The sequence below is a fragment of the Sus scrofa genome, chromosome 16 (genome assembly GCF_000003025.6).
Source record: "Sus scrofa isolate TJ Tabasco breed Duroc chromosome 16, Sscrofa11.1, whole genome shotgun sequence".
NCBI classification, from domain to species: domain Eukaryota; kingdom Metazoa; phylum Chordata; class Mammalia; order Artiodactyla; family Suidae; genus Sus; species Sus scrofa.
The window spans coordinates 64,128,750-64,142,694 of NC_010458.4; the positions used below are offsets into that span (position 1 = coordinate 64,128,750).

At 43.8% G+C, this 13,945-nt stretch overlaps 1 long non-coding RNA gene across 3 annotated transcripts in view; it reads right to left on the reverse strand.

Moving 5' to 3' along the window:
• Positions 1–13,485, reverse strand: part of LOC106508256 — a 52,458-nt gene extending 38,973 nt beyond the window's left edge. For 2 of the 3 annotated variants that reach the window (XR_002339669.1, XR_002339667.1), the window contains exon 1: positions 13,361–13,485. This is a non-coding gene — a long non-coding RNA (uncharacterized LOC106508256). Of the gene's footprint in view, positions 1–9,248; positions 9,473–13,360 lie in introns of all 3 variants that reach the window. The other variant, XR_002339668.1, reaches the window with a different exon arrangement.

A 13,945-nucleotide genomic window follows, 5' to 3' on the forward strand; every position in this document is an offset into this window, starting at 1 on the left:
TTCAAGTACTGAGTACAATGTAAGCTACCTCAGTGATTAATTTTAATATTGATTACATTTTGAGATGATATTGTTCTAAGTAATGTAAAATATATTATTAAATTAATTTCACTTTTTTCTTTTCACTTTTTAAAAATATGACTGTGAAAATTCAAAATGGCATACATGACTCACATTATATTTTCTATTGGATGGTGCTGTTTTAGAGACCATACACAAAAGACTTAAATTCTCAATTTCCTCATTTGTTATGAGGCAGTTAGAAACGTATTGACTTCACAGGGCTACGGAAAGGATTAAATAAGACAACGGTTTTAAAGAATTTAGCATATGAATTTTAGCTCTTATTATAAGTGTTAGGCCTTATAATCAAGGAAGCCCCTGGGTTCTGAATATAGCCATCATATCAAAAACCTCTAGCAGAAATTTTGAATTTCTTTTACTATCATAAACTTATTTTTAGAACTAAAGGAGATCTTAGAAACTGCCATATCCAAGAACCGGCAATTGTTATCTTGCAGAATTATTATTTAGATCACACCATATTTTTAGAAACTGAATCTGAATACCTTTATGATGAGACTGTGCTCTCACCTGGCCACAGCCCTGACCACTCCCAATTTCCTCGGCAGAGCCATACATTTGGGTCACCTCTTTGGTGCTGAAGGCATTTGAGTTTGAACCTCTTTTCAATTATTTATTTTTTTTTTAGGGCCACGCCTGCAGCATATGGAAGTTCCCAGGCTAGGGGTCAAATCAGAGCTACAGCTGCCAGTCTATGCCACAGTCACAGCCACGCAGGATCCAAGCAGTGTCTCAACCTAAGCCACAGCCCACAGCAACACCGGATCCTTAACTCACTGAGTGAGGCCAGGGTCGAACTCGCATCCTCATGGATACGAGCTGGATTTGTTTCTGCTGTGCCACAAGGGGAACTCCACTGTTATCTCCATATCTAAATGCCACCTGCACTGTGCCATTTTTTTAAACAGACACTTGCTAATTTTACCTAAATCGACTGACATTGAGAAGAAATTCTACCGCATTACCTTAAATAGAAAATCAGGATCTCCTGCCATAAATAGATTAATATATACAATATAAAATTCTAATTAGAAACTGTTGCCTGGAGAGGTTTGAAAAGTCCCAATGCCCAGGCCCTATCTCTGACCGATTAAAACAGATTTCTTCAGGGGAAGGAGGAGACCAGGCAAAAGTAATTTTTACAGCTCTTTTTCTGTAGAGTGAGAGCCAAGGATGAGACCCTCTGGACCTGATACTTTTGCCTTCTGAAACCTCTGTATCTGAGGACGCCTCTCTGTTAAAAAGATAGTTCAGCAAATGATGGAGAGGCGTTAGAGACACACTAGCCCAAAACTGAGACTTCCTCTTCAAGGGAATCAGAAAAAACCTTGAAATGGAAAGAAGTTCTCATGTGCAATTAGTAACTGTTTACAAATTGTTCCCCTAACAGCCTAATATCGCCTCACATGGCACTTGCCCTTTGGAAAACACGGAATCGAAGACCCCAGATGGTCTAGTTTCTATTTCTGTGCCCTTTCCATTACCACAGCCCACATCCTAGCCAAAGACTCCAGCAAGACAATTCTGGAGAATCCCTCCTCACCTCTGTGTGTTCTCCAGCAGAGACTTCAAACGCCTGCACTTACATCACGCTTTCAGGCCCCTCTTTCTATTTCAAAATGAGTCCGTCCAGTGGTTCACAACAGAGAAACTTAAGGCAAAACCACATCTCTACCTTCTTTCATTTCCTCTCGAGAAGCCCCTCATTTTCACCCAGGAGTGTCTGGCCCTGGAGATGGTTTAAGTCAGCTGTGCCCTTTTGGATCTTAAAAGGAAGTATCAGCAGAGAAGGGAGAACCAGGAGAGATGGTGCCAGAAGCCATGTGACTTATAGAGGGGCTTCTGCAACTGGGTTTCTCTCTCTCCCCTCATCCCCCTGAGAGTTCTTGCAGCTTTCAGAAATGCCTGAGTATTCACTGGCAAACATTTTTTATAATTTATTCATCAACAGCACCAAGTGTGTGCCCAATATTGTTCTAAAGATTGAAAGGCTTAGAAGAGAAAGAAAAAATAGGCATCTTGACTCAAGGAACTTGTAATCTATTTATATAGTCCTGGATGACAGGTGTCTCAAAAAAAAATATTTAGTAGGTACTGAATGTCTGTGATAAGCCAGGTTGTGTTCATAGAGCATATGAGTCCTCTCCGTACAGTATCTCCTTCAATCTTCACAACAGCCCTTTGTAGAGGCACTAGAAAAACCATCCCCATTTAATATGAGAAAGTATGGCACAGAAAGATCAAATATCCTTCCCAATGCCATATAAACAATAGATGGTAGAGTCAGTGTTTAAGCAACTAAGCTCTTAGAGATCATGATGCTTAACTATGCCCTGTATGCCACCACAGAAAGTGGCATGAGTTTACTTTAAATGTAGTATGTGGAGTTCCCAACCTGGCTCAGTGGTTAACGAACCCAACTAGTAACCATGAGGTTGCGGGTTCGATCCCTGGCCTTGTTCAGTGGGTTAAGAATCTGGCATTGCTGTGAGCTGTGGTGTAGGTCACAGACACAGTTTGGATCCTGCGTTGCTGTGGCGTAGGCGAGCAGACGTAGCTCCAATTCGACCCCCAGCCTGGGAACCTCCATATGCCATGGGTGTGGCCCTAAAAAAGACAAAAGCAAAATAAATAAATGAATAAATAAATAAATGTAGTATGTATCAAGGAAAGGCGGCTCCAGTTCAGATCAACCAAGTTCGAAAGGATAAACCGCTATTTTTCCATCCCCACTCTCAGCCCCCAAAAACACAATGCTTTTTCTACATAACTTAACCACTGATACCACTTTCCAGGTGGCACACCATGACACATCAGTGGATCCAGGAGAACACTCACCTTGCAAAGAGAACTTGGACCATTCAATGTGGTGACTACAAGTGCAAAATTTCCAAGGCTAGGATTCCCCCCAGTGTCTCTAATCATCTACCAGACAGAAGGAGATGGCCTAACCAACCTAAGAGCTCTTCTTCACTCAAAGTAGATTTTTCTCATGCCTAAAATGTTGACCAATGAGAACACATTCCACCTCTGAGTGATACTGTGGATTCTCCAGCTGATTTCCTGAGTTGAACCATCCCAAGGATGATGTAAGGTAATCTCCCTGTTGCTGTGGGAACTGGTTTCATAAGTGTCTCAACCAGCCCAGAAAATTTGCATACATGATATCATGCGGAAAGAGAAAGTTCAACTGCCTTCAAGTCAGCTGGTTCTACCCATTACTGTTCATTAAGAAAACACGGTACTTTGATTGCATCAAGGTTCTGGGGCATTCCAAAGACAGGTCTGCTTATCTGCTGCTCACTAATTCTCACACTTTCTCTCACTCACCAAGAAAGGCATCCAGCTAAGAAAACAGATGAGGAGCTCCTGTTGCAGCGCAGCGGAAACGAATCCGACTAGGAACCATGAGGTTGCGGTTCGATCCCTGGCCTTGCTTAGTGGGTTAAGGATCCGTCGTTGCTGTGAGCTGTGGTGTAGGTCGCAGATGTGGCTCGAATCTGGCATTGTTGTGGCTCTGGCGTAGGCCGGCAGCTGTAGCTCTGATTAGACCCCTTGGCTGGGAACCTCCATATGCCGTGGGTACGTCCCTAAAAAAGACAAAGACCAAAAAAAAAAAAAAAAAAAAGAAAAGAAAGAAAACAGATGAGAGCAACCAAAGGAATGTGCTGGTGGAGCTGGGTGTCGAATTCCTTTTTTGCATGTCCTATGATTGCCTTCTGGCAGGATGTTCCTGATTACAAGGGACAACGCCCCAAGGCTTGGCCAGTTTAACTGCAGGTTCTGACAACAACCTTCAGAATCTCGGCATTTATTGCTTCATCAGGGGACCTCTAATCACTATTGCACATCAGACACTCATTTCCTCTTTGTTCAACAGCACATGCTTTCACGCTAGTGCTGAAGAACTACATGTGTTTCTCACCTTTTCCCCCCTCTCCTCTAAAGTAGCCAGGCTGAGGTAGCACTCTGGGGCCATCCCTATTGTTTTATAGGCAAACAGGACACAATTTCCAGAAAAGGTGACAATTTTCCTGCTGGAATCCCCACACCTAATGTTACTAGGTGCTCAAATGTGGCTTTGAGAAAGGATTTAGCAGCAAAGGAATATCTTTGTTCTATATTCTGAAAGTAATATGTCTGTTTCTGTGGTCCCTAAACTGGAAACCAAGTCACCCTGAGGCACCATATAAATTCATGGAAATGCTGTGAGACCCCTGAAATCCCCGGAAAGAAACATGAAATACTCAACATCTGTTGAATGCTGCACCAACCCAAGGTTATTCAGCGTCAACATTAGATCATGCTGCTTTCCATTCAGTGATGCCATATCTTTGTGAGGTCATATTTCCTTCAGCAACTGTGATAAAAATCGAGTACCACAAGGCAATCTGTGGCAGAGGGAATGAAGGTGGAAGTATCCAATCTGATTCCAGAGATTCCAAAGTTTGAGCAGTTGTCCAGTGCCTAATAGGCACATGCATCCCATTAGCAACTGCGTGATTTAAGAATGCCATGAAAGGAGCTCCTATTGAGACTGAGCAGGTTAAGAACCCGACGAGTATCCATGAGGATGCAGGTTCAATCCCTGGCTCACTCAGTAGGTTAAGGATCCAGTGTTGCCAGCAGCGTAGGTCACAGATGTGGCTCAGATCTTGCTCTACTGTGGTGTAGGCCAGCAGCTGCAGCTCTGATTCAAACCCCGGCCTAGGAACTTCCATATGCTGCAGGTGCAGCTGTTAAGAAAGAAAGAAAAAAAAGAACACAATTATAAATGGAACCATTATGTATTTCTTTTGGCCTAAGGGCACCAAGAAAAAAATCCCACTAGGCCGCTAAGCATTCCATAAACTGAGTTGGTTTGAAACCCTCTGGTCTAGTCAGTGATGCTTTGCAGCCCCCAGGAACCTCATTTGTACCTGGTCTTGGTTTGCATCCAGTGGTCGCTTCAGCTCAGTAATGTTTCCACCTTTTGGTGCTTGAGGTGCCCAGTACACAAGGCCTTTCTGAAACAGAATCCAGCCAAGGCATCACGGCCTCACTGGGCATCTCTCCTCCCACTGGCCTCTTTTCAGTTTCTCAAAGACACCAAGCTCTTTGCCATGGTGGGCACTTCTCATAGGTCCCATCCTAAATGCCACCTCATAGGAAAGGGCTCTGCTGACCTCTTGCAGCAAGGGCTCCCTGTTACTCTGTCTCGCCCACCATTCATCCTCTTTGCAGCATTCCATCCTCGGCACATCCATTCTTCCTTCCATGGGGGGCAGAGTCTCTGGCTGTTCTGCTCACAGCGGTGTCCACAGAACTTAGCACAGTGACTTAGCGCATAATTTGTCAATCAGTCCATCACTGAAAACAAATGATCAGATTTTGACTAGGGTCCTTTCAAGCCCAAAGCCTTCTGAAGGCTTTTCTGGCAAAGAGTCCATCAGACAACAATGAGGACCAACTACATCGCCAGCCCTGGGCAGAGGTGGTCCAGGGCAGCATTGAGACCAGGAATCCCAGCTCTGCCATCTCTCTGCTGGCTCACACTGGGCAAGTTACTCACTCTGTCTTTCTACACTCAGTGACTTTGCCTATAAAAGGGTTGCTATGAGAACTAACTGTAAAGCTCTTAATCGGTGTCTGGCAAGAAATAAGTGTTTCAAAAAGAAGTGAGCTGTCATTATGAAGACAGCATCCAAGGATTCCCCACTGAAGCCTACAGGTCATTCTTAGGAGAAGTTTTGGCCTCAGAAACTGATGGGTCCAAATGACTCTTGCTCTTTTTATTTTATTTATTTATCTATTTATTGCTCATTTTAGAATATATAAATCACTGCAAAAACTGATACATAAGCAACGAACTCCCAGACCTATTGGTGGTCCTAGCTCAACTCAAGATCAGAAACAAAAAGAATTTGTAGGGAAACTTGATTATCCAGTTGGATAACAGAAATGGAAAGTATTAGCTAGATAACTGCTAATTTGTCTAGACCTGGCCTGTACCATGACACTAAGCACTAAGTGTGTTTGCTTGATCTTCCCAATCCTTTGCTTGCTTCCTCTTAACAAGCCCTCTTCATATTCTAGGCTTAAAAGTAAGCACAGTGCAACCTGGTGTCTACCCAGTGGCACCTGGGAAGCGCATCATCAGAGAGCAGATATGCTACGTGCAGGGGGAGGACACATGAGCGGTGTCTTCATCCATACGAGACTTCTGTGCATTCTCTTTCCTGAGCCTTCTGCACCCAGTCTCCCTGCACCGGACCCTCATATGGGAAGCATCATTCTCAGAAACCACTGGAATCGGGTCATTCTTCTTCTCAAGAGCTCTCTGCACTTCCCATTTCACATGTCTCCACATCTCAGAAAACCACTTATCCCTTTGGCCTCCTATATACATATGACTTAGCTGAGGATAATGCCTTTCCTGTTAACCTGAGTTGCCCTCACTTTATAAACAAAATATACCTTTCATGACGGGTGGTACCAAAGGACTCAAACATATGATGTGTTTCAGTCCCAGATTCCCCACTTACTAGCTACATTTTCCATGGCAAGTTAACTACATCTTTGAGCCTCTGTTTTCTCATCTGTAAAGTGGGTAGGATAGCATCTACCTCATAGTTTTGTTGTCAGTACTAGATGAGAAAACACACATGAAACACCTAGCATGGTACCTGGTAGACAGAAGAACAAAAGTTAGCTATTATTTCAAATATTCAATAAGTTTGCCATTATTATTTCTCACAAACTCCTCATCCTTCAGGTCTCAGCTTAGACATCACCTCTCCTGGGAAGCCTTCCCTGATCACCACCCCAAAAATGCACGTCTTTTAATGCACCCTGCCCCAATCACCATAGTAAGATGTGTCACACTGCAGTATCCTTGCCTCTTGGCTTTTTGGTTGCTCCCCAGGCTACTATGAGACATTACTGGTAGGGACAGTGTTCCTCCTACACTGACATAGCATCTGGCACAAAACAGGTGCCCAGTAAAACTGGGGCCAAATAAAAAGTAATGAATTAAATAAACAACCAAATAAAGACAAAATAATTTGTAAAAGCTTTGCAACTGACCTAATGACCTGCTTTTGTCTAAGACCTAATGATTGCTCGAATATAAGACCAGAGGCTGGTCTGGCAATCAACCACATTTCTTTTTTTCTTTTTTCTTTTTTTTTTTTTGGTCTTTTTTTAGGGCTGTACTGACAGCATATGAAGGTTCCCAGGCTAAGGGTTGAGTTGGAACTACTGCTGCCAGCCTACACCACAGCAACAGGGGATCCGAGCCTCGTCTGTGACCTATAACCCCACTCACAGCAATGCTGGCTCCTTAACCCACTAAGAAAGGCCAGGGACTGAACCCGAATCCTCATGGATACTAGTTGGGCTCATTAACCACTGAGCCACGATGGGAACTCCTCTTTTTTATATTATTTAATTTTAATAAGAGTTATCACCTATTGATCCACCTTCTACACAAAATATAATTTGATCCTGACAACTCCTCTGAGGTAGGTACTATAAGTAGTACCTCCTTCCTCAGATGAGAACACCGAGGCTTGGAAAGTTGAAGTAATTTTCCCAAGATCATCCAGCTAGTAGAACAGAGCTGAGGCCAAAACCCAGGGCTGCTCAACTCCAGGATCTGTTTGATCTGCTGCATCTTGCTCTTCGTAAGGATGCAGCTTTTCTTTTTTTCCTAAATTTCTCTGGCTTCCCAAATCCTACAGAGTGGTATTTCATCACCACTGTTGCTTATACCCCAAACATGATAATGCCTTAGGCATAAATTCATTTGGTTTCTAATCACCCATTCAGGGTGTGGCTACACTTTCATCTTGGCATCATTTAACGTTCATGCCTTGTCAAGTTTCCCCACCATGAACGTAACCTGTTTGTCACAATGCCCAAGTCTTAGTCTTATGATACTAATTCCCAAGGCCTAAAGGAACATCTTTCAGCTAGTAAAAAAAAAAAAAAAAGCACAAAATTAAATTTCTGTCTACTTGGTTGTTACATATTCAGTTGTTATATATTCAAGTAAAATGACTGGAAAATCATCACCAAATGTGAAGGATAAGTTTAGGACAGCCTGACTTGGCTGAGGTATAAACAATTTTCACACTGGGGAGTATATAAGGTACCTCAAGCAGGTAAATACATTTAATAACCTTGGTACTATTTGATTTTCTTTTTCTTTTCAGGGCTGCACCTGTGGCATATGGAAGTTTCCAGGCAAGGCACTGAACTGGAGCCACAGCTGAGGCCCATACCAACAGCCTGAGGATTAACCCACTGAGAGAAGTCAGGGCATCCTCACAGACACTACGTCAGGTTCTTAACCCTCTGAGCCACAGCACGAACTCCTGTACTCTTTGATTTTTTTAAACCAGCAGCATGGGGTTTTTTTGGTTTGGTTTTTTTTTTTTTTTTTTTTTTGGTTATTGTTGTTGTTGTTTGTTTTTTTGAGTACCATCAAACATAAAGACAGATAAATGGAGAGGATTTTTTAAGCCTCAAAACTGGAGAGAAAATGACAGGGCAAGAGACTAGGGTCAATAGTTATTTTCCAGAGCAGATTTCTAGAGCAAGATATAACAAAAGCCCAGATGAATATAAATTCCTATGAACAGAAAAACAAATGGAGCCTCAAACGTGAGTTCCCAAACCAAGTCACAATGGAAGATGCAAATCCCAGGCCCTGATTTTTGGCCACATTACTTCTCACTTAAAGAATTCTATGTGCTCTAGGATGAGTAACAGCAGGAAATATGCTTCATTAAAGGATGGTTTAACCATTCATCCTACAAGTGCAGGGGCAGCCAGTTGACATACAGTAATTATCTTGGTTTGAGTTGATGTCGAAAGGGACCACCAGATGCAGACGATAGGGCTTTGCCCCAGAAGCCTGCCGTCTCCATCTTTGTCCCACTTGTCTTGTTCTACCTGTCTGTGCTGACAGCAAGGCCAGACCAACTGTTCCCACACCTTTCAGCAAAAGCATTTAAATACCTCAGCAATTCTATAGCCCAGGCCATACCCACTTCCTTCCGGCTGTCCACACACCCATTCCTTTCACTGGGATTAACATAAAAACACATGTAGAAAGGAAGAGAAAAAGATTTCCATATGCAAATTGAGAAATCAATTTCAGAGTGGAATATATGACTTACTCTGCTGTCAGTCCAGTAGAGCAAGCCTGAGATACCCACTTGGATGATAAGCTTCAGCCGTAACTACTTCTGACACCAGCTGCCTTTTTAACCCGGGCTCAGGAGAGAAGGATGACACTGTAGAAATGTGATCAGAGTTATGGATACGGCTGAAGGGGAGGAGGTTGGTGAAGACGTCTTGTCTCTTTAAGATGAAGCTGACATTAGGGATCTTTTACAAAGCACTAAAACAAACAAACAAAAAAAAAACAGTATTTGAAGGACACTTGAAATAACTGAATAAGATCACTTCAGGCAGTCTTCTGCCTGAACATCATTCCTAGCACAGACGCCTTTCTATCACCACCCATAAAGTACAGCACTTCACAGTGACTTGGCAACTTTCATCCCAGGAGAAGGTTATAATCCAGGAGCGCAATCAATTACAGTTGACATAGGGCTCACGATCTAACCCGGGACTGTCTGGTTGTAGAATATAAATTCCTAACCAGTAAATATTCTGCCTTTTTTTTTTTGCTTCATTCATCTCTTTTCTTTTTTTCCTTTTTTTTTGCTTTTAGGGCGCACCCACCGCACATGGAGGTTCCCAGGGTAGGGGTCTAATCGGAGCTATAGCTGCCAGCTTACACCACAGCAACACGGGATCCAAGCCACATCTGCTACCTACACCGAAGCTCACAGCAACACCGGATCCTTAGCCCACTGAGCAAGGCCGGGGATCGAATCCACCACCTCATGGTTCCTAGTCATATTCGTTTCCCCTGCACCACAACGGGAACTCCCTCATTCATCTCTTTCTTCAATGACATTTTTTTCGGATTAGAAAAGTAATACCAGCTCATTGTAGACACACTGGACTATTTAGGAAATCACAAAGAATTAGACAAAAATCATCTACAATTCATACCACTCAGGTATATATACTATTACATTTTTGGCTATAAAGCCTTCCAGGCTTTTCTCTGCAGAAGCACACATTTCTGAGATGGCAGATAGGAATTACTGCCAAGGCCTTTAAACTGCAAGCGTCTCTTCAAAAGCAACTGACCATCTAGGGGAAGAAGCCTTGGTCCTCATGAGCCCCACAAATGCCATATTTCTTCACTTTGGCAGCAGCACGAACCACTGGGGCTCACCCGAGAGGCACATCTGCCTCTTGATGGTCCATCCATTTCCACCTGGTTGCAGAATACACCCCTGTGGAATCCTGATCCCTTCACAACTCAGGGCAAACCTGACTCGCTCACACTTTCATTGGGAGCCCATCTTCCTTCACAGTGATTGGCTGTAGGGGACCAGGGAGACAAAGAGAAAGCCATGGGAGCTCCTGGTACAAAGTCTTTGCTCCGAAAAGAGACACACGAGAAAAGATGGCCTTTTGCTGTCCAAGAAGCTGTCCTGTGTAGATAAATGCCTGGAACTGAAGAGCCACTTTAGGAGCTTGAGAGAAGCTGGCTGGGGAAGAAAGTCTGAAGCACCTTACGTGACCCAGATAGAAGAGTCCAGATGACCTAGAGGAAGACACAGGAGGTCACCGGACACAAAAGAGACTATAATAATGAAAGAGCAACTTGTGATTTGAAACAACTGGCCATGGGGACCTATGGTAGAACACAGGGAACTCTACCTAATATTCTGTAATGGTCTATTTGAAAAAAAGATTTGAAAAAGAAAGGATGTGTGTACATGTATAACTGAATCACTTTGTTGTACAGCAGAAATTATCACAAAGTTGTAAATCAATTATACTTAAATAAAACTTTAAAAAATGAAAAAAAGAGCAACTTGCTGAAGAATATGTATAGTACAATCCAATTATATAGCCAGATGGATTGCTTATGCAATTTTCTAAAAGATGTCTTTTTTTTTTTTTTCTTTTTAGGGACGCACCACGGCATATGGAAATTCCCAGACTAGGAGTTGAATTGGAGCTGTAGCAGCTGGGCCACACCACAGCCACATCCACACCAGATCCGAGCTGCATCGTGACCTACACCAAAACTCACGGCAATGCCAGATCCCTAACCCACTGAGTGAGGCCAAGGATCAAACCTGCATGCTCATGGATCCTAGTTGGGTTCATTAATCACTGGGCCACGAAGGGAACTCCTAAAACATTTCAATTTTAAGAGAGTATGCGTGGGTTCCCCTTTACTTGAAACTTGTGCTAGAATTCACAGCATTCTTCCAGAGAAAAAAAAGATCTGTGGTCAAAAAAATTCTTCAAGTTATTTTCAGTTTCTAGGGGGATCCTCTCCATCTCAGAGCTCCGCACGCCTCCTGTTTGTCACCGAACTTCCTTTCCCACAGGAGAAGCTACAGAGAGATCACGAACTTTGGCTCAGCTCGCCTGGGGTCAGGGTCTGAAAGGTGAAGTGGGACAGAGAGATAAACCTCTTCTGTGAAAGCAGAACGTGGGCATTTGGCTGACATCACCAGAGTGCTGGTCGGCTTTGCAGGGCATCCCAAGATGAGTAAGGCACAGGATGTATCTCCAGGGCAGTGGCCACAGTGGTTGTGTAGCATGCCCCAAGTGTGGGCCACAGTTCCCACATCACAATCACCTGCAAACCTGTTAGAATGTAAACTCCTCAGCCCCACTCCTGACCTAGCGAATCTCCACCTCTGGGGGGCGGGGGGCAAAAACCTCATTTTTTTTTTTTTCTTATCTGTAGATCAAGTATGAGAACTACTTTCCTTGGTGGGTGAAGTGGCCTCATCAAAACAGGAAGTCAGTCCTCTGGGGCAGAGGTAGGGCAAGGACAGATTCTTTTTTCTCATCTTGGATACCTGGACGCTCAGAGCCAAATGAATGGCCCAACTGTTGCCATACGGTTTCATGGCATGAGGATGATTAGGAGCCCTGTTTCTGGCTCCTCTCATTAATTCCTTGACTTCTTTCATTCCTCTTGCCATCTTCAAATGTCTGCTAGTGAGCTACCAAGAGTTTTCCTGGGACAGGCAGGGTAAATGAATAAACGAGTAAAAATAGCTGCTGATTAAACACTTAGCCAGAGGCTGCGATAACTACATTGCATCGTATCTCATTTAATCCTCACTACAAACCCAAGATCAGGTACTATTTATTACCAATCCCACTTTACCAATGTGGGAACAGAGGTTTGGAGAAGTTACTTAAGTAATTTGCAGAGCAGGTGCTGGAATCCAGGTCTCTAATTACACAACCTATGCTCTTAAACACTTAGTACTTGTCCTTGGGGTAAGTGAACAGTGGCGACCCCATACTTTTTATATAGGACTGGCCCTGGGGCTGCAATCTGAGTGGAAAAAGTTGATCTTGATCTTTTTTGTGCATAAATAGCACACTGTCCTTACTTAGATATTGTTTCAGATCGATTTTTTAAAATTTTAAAGATGCTTTTATGAACACATTGAAAACATGTTTTGTCTTATTTTATGTATGAATGTTTTTATGGAGGGTCACAGAAGGGCCCACCTGCAGTGGTACAGCCATTATAAATGAATCAGTGAAACTATTTCACATCAAATTCATTTTAAAATTTCGGTTTAGTAACATCTGATGATATATCAGGGGACATGAATGCATTTTTACAGAAAGAACCCCCCAACTTAATATCTATTTTTAACAACATATTTAATGCGCGGTGCATATCCTAAAATAACAACAACAAAGGTAAACTGTGGAAAGGCCCCTTCCCCATCACCACCTGGCTATACTCCTCAGGGAGGCCCACTGTAAAAGGCACATGCACATTTGAACACGTACACACACACACATTCAACCAACATATAATGCAACCTACTTTGTTCACGTAATCATGTATTTTCGACCTAGAATGTTTAGCTTTGCTATTTCATTTGAAAAGAACTTCCGTTCCACTTAAAGCCTAGAGGACAGAGGCGACGGAGAAGGCGCTCTGAGCGAGAGGTAATGTCCCCGCCCAAACCAAAGCACAAGGTCGGATAACCAGTGGGACTGCCAGCTAAGCAGGGCCTCCGCCCTCCCACCGCCAGGACACCCGGAGGGAGAGAGGAAGTGTGTGGCTGGGAAGCTCCGCCGCTCTCGCCCGGGTTTCCCGTTTTCCCCGGCTGAGACTGAGAGGAAAGTTAGTGCGGAAATCTGCACCCACCTTACGCCCGGCCGGCCCCAGGAACTTCCCTCGCGGCTGGGACTGGAGACCAACATGCAGAAGTCACCGGCGGGTGCGCTCCCGGTCCGCGTCGCCGCCGCGCAAGGACCGCCTCGCAGTAGCGCCATCTGTCGGCGGCGTACGTATTTGACTATGGCACTCATCTTTCTGTCTGCAGTACTTGGTGTAGGTGCTCCTGCTGCTGTGCAGGTGGGGGTCGGGATGTCTACGATCCGTGTACACCCGTGTACAACTTTGTACCCCTCTTAGCAATGTGAAATTCTGCTAGAAATTTCTAGATAGTCCTTCTAACTCTGTGCATCTGTGTAGAGCTCGTTGGGCCATAGATTTGAGTGCAAATGAGTGTGGAGATATAACATAGGTGCCCAAAGGGATGTGCCTTCAGTGTGGCATGGGTTGTATGCCTGACTGTGGATATTTCACTTTCTGCTCCCATCCATCTATGAGTGAGTACCTATGAGCTAGGCAGTACTGTTGTATATTTGAGTGTTACTAGTAATACACACATGTTCATTTATCATCTCCCCAGGGCTGTGTCTGCATGACTGTGCACTTGGGGGGGGG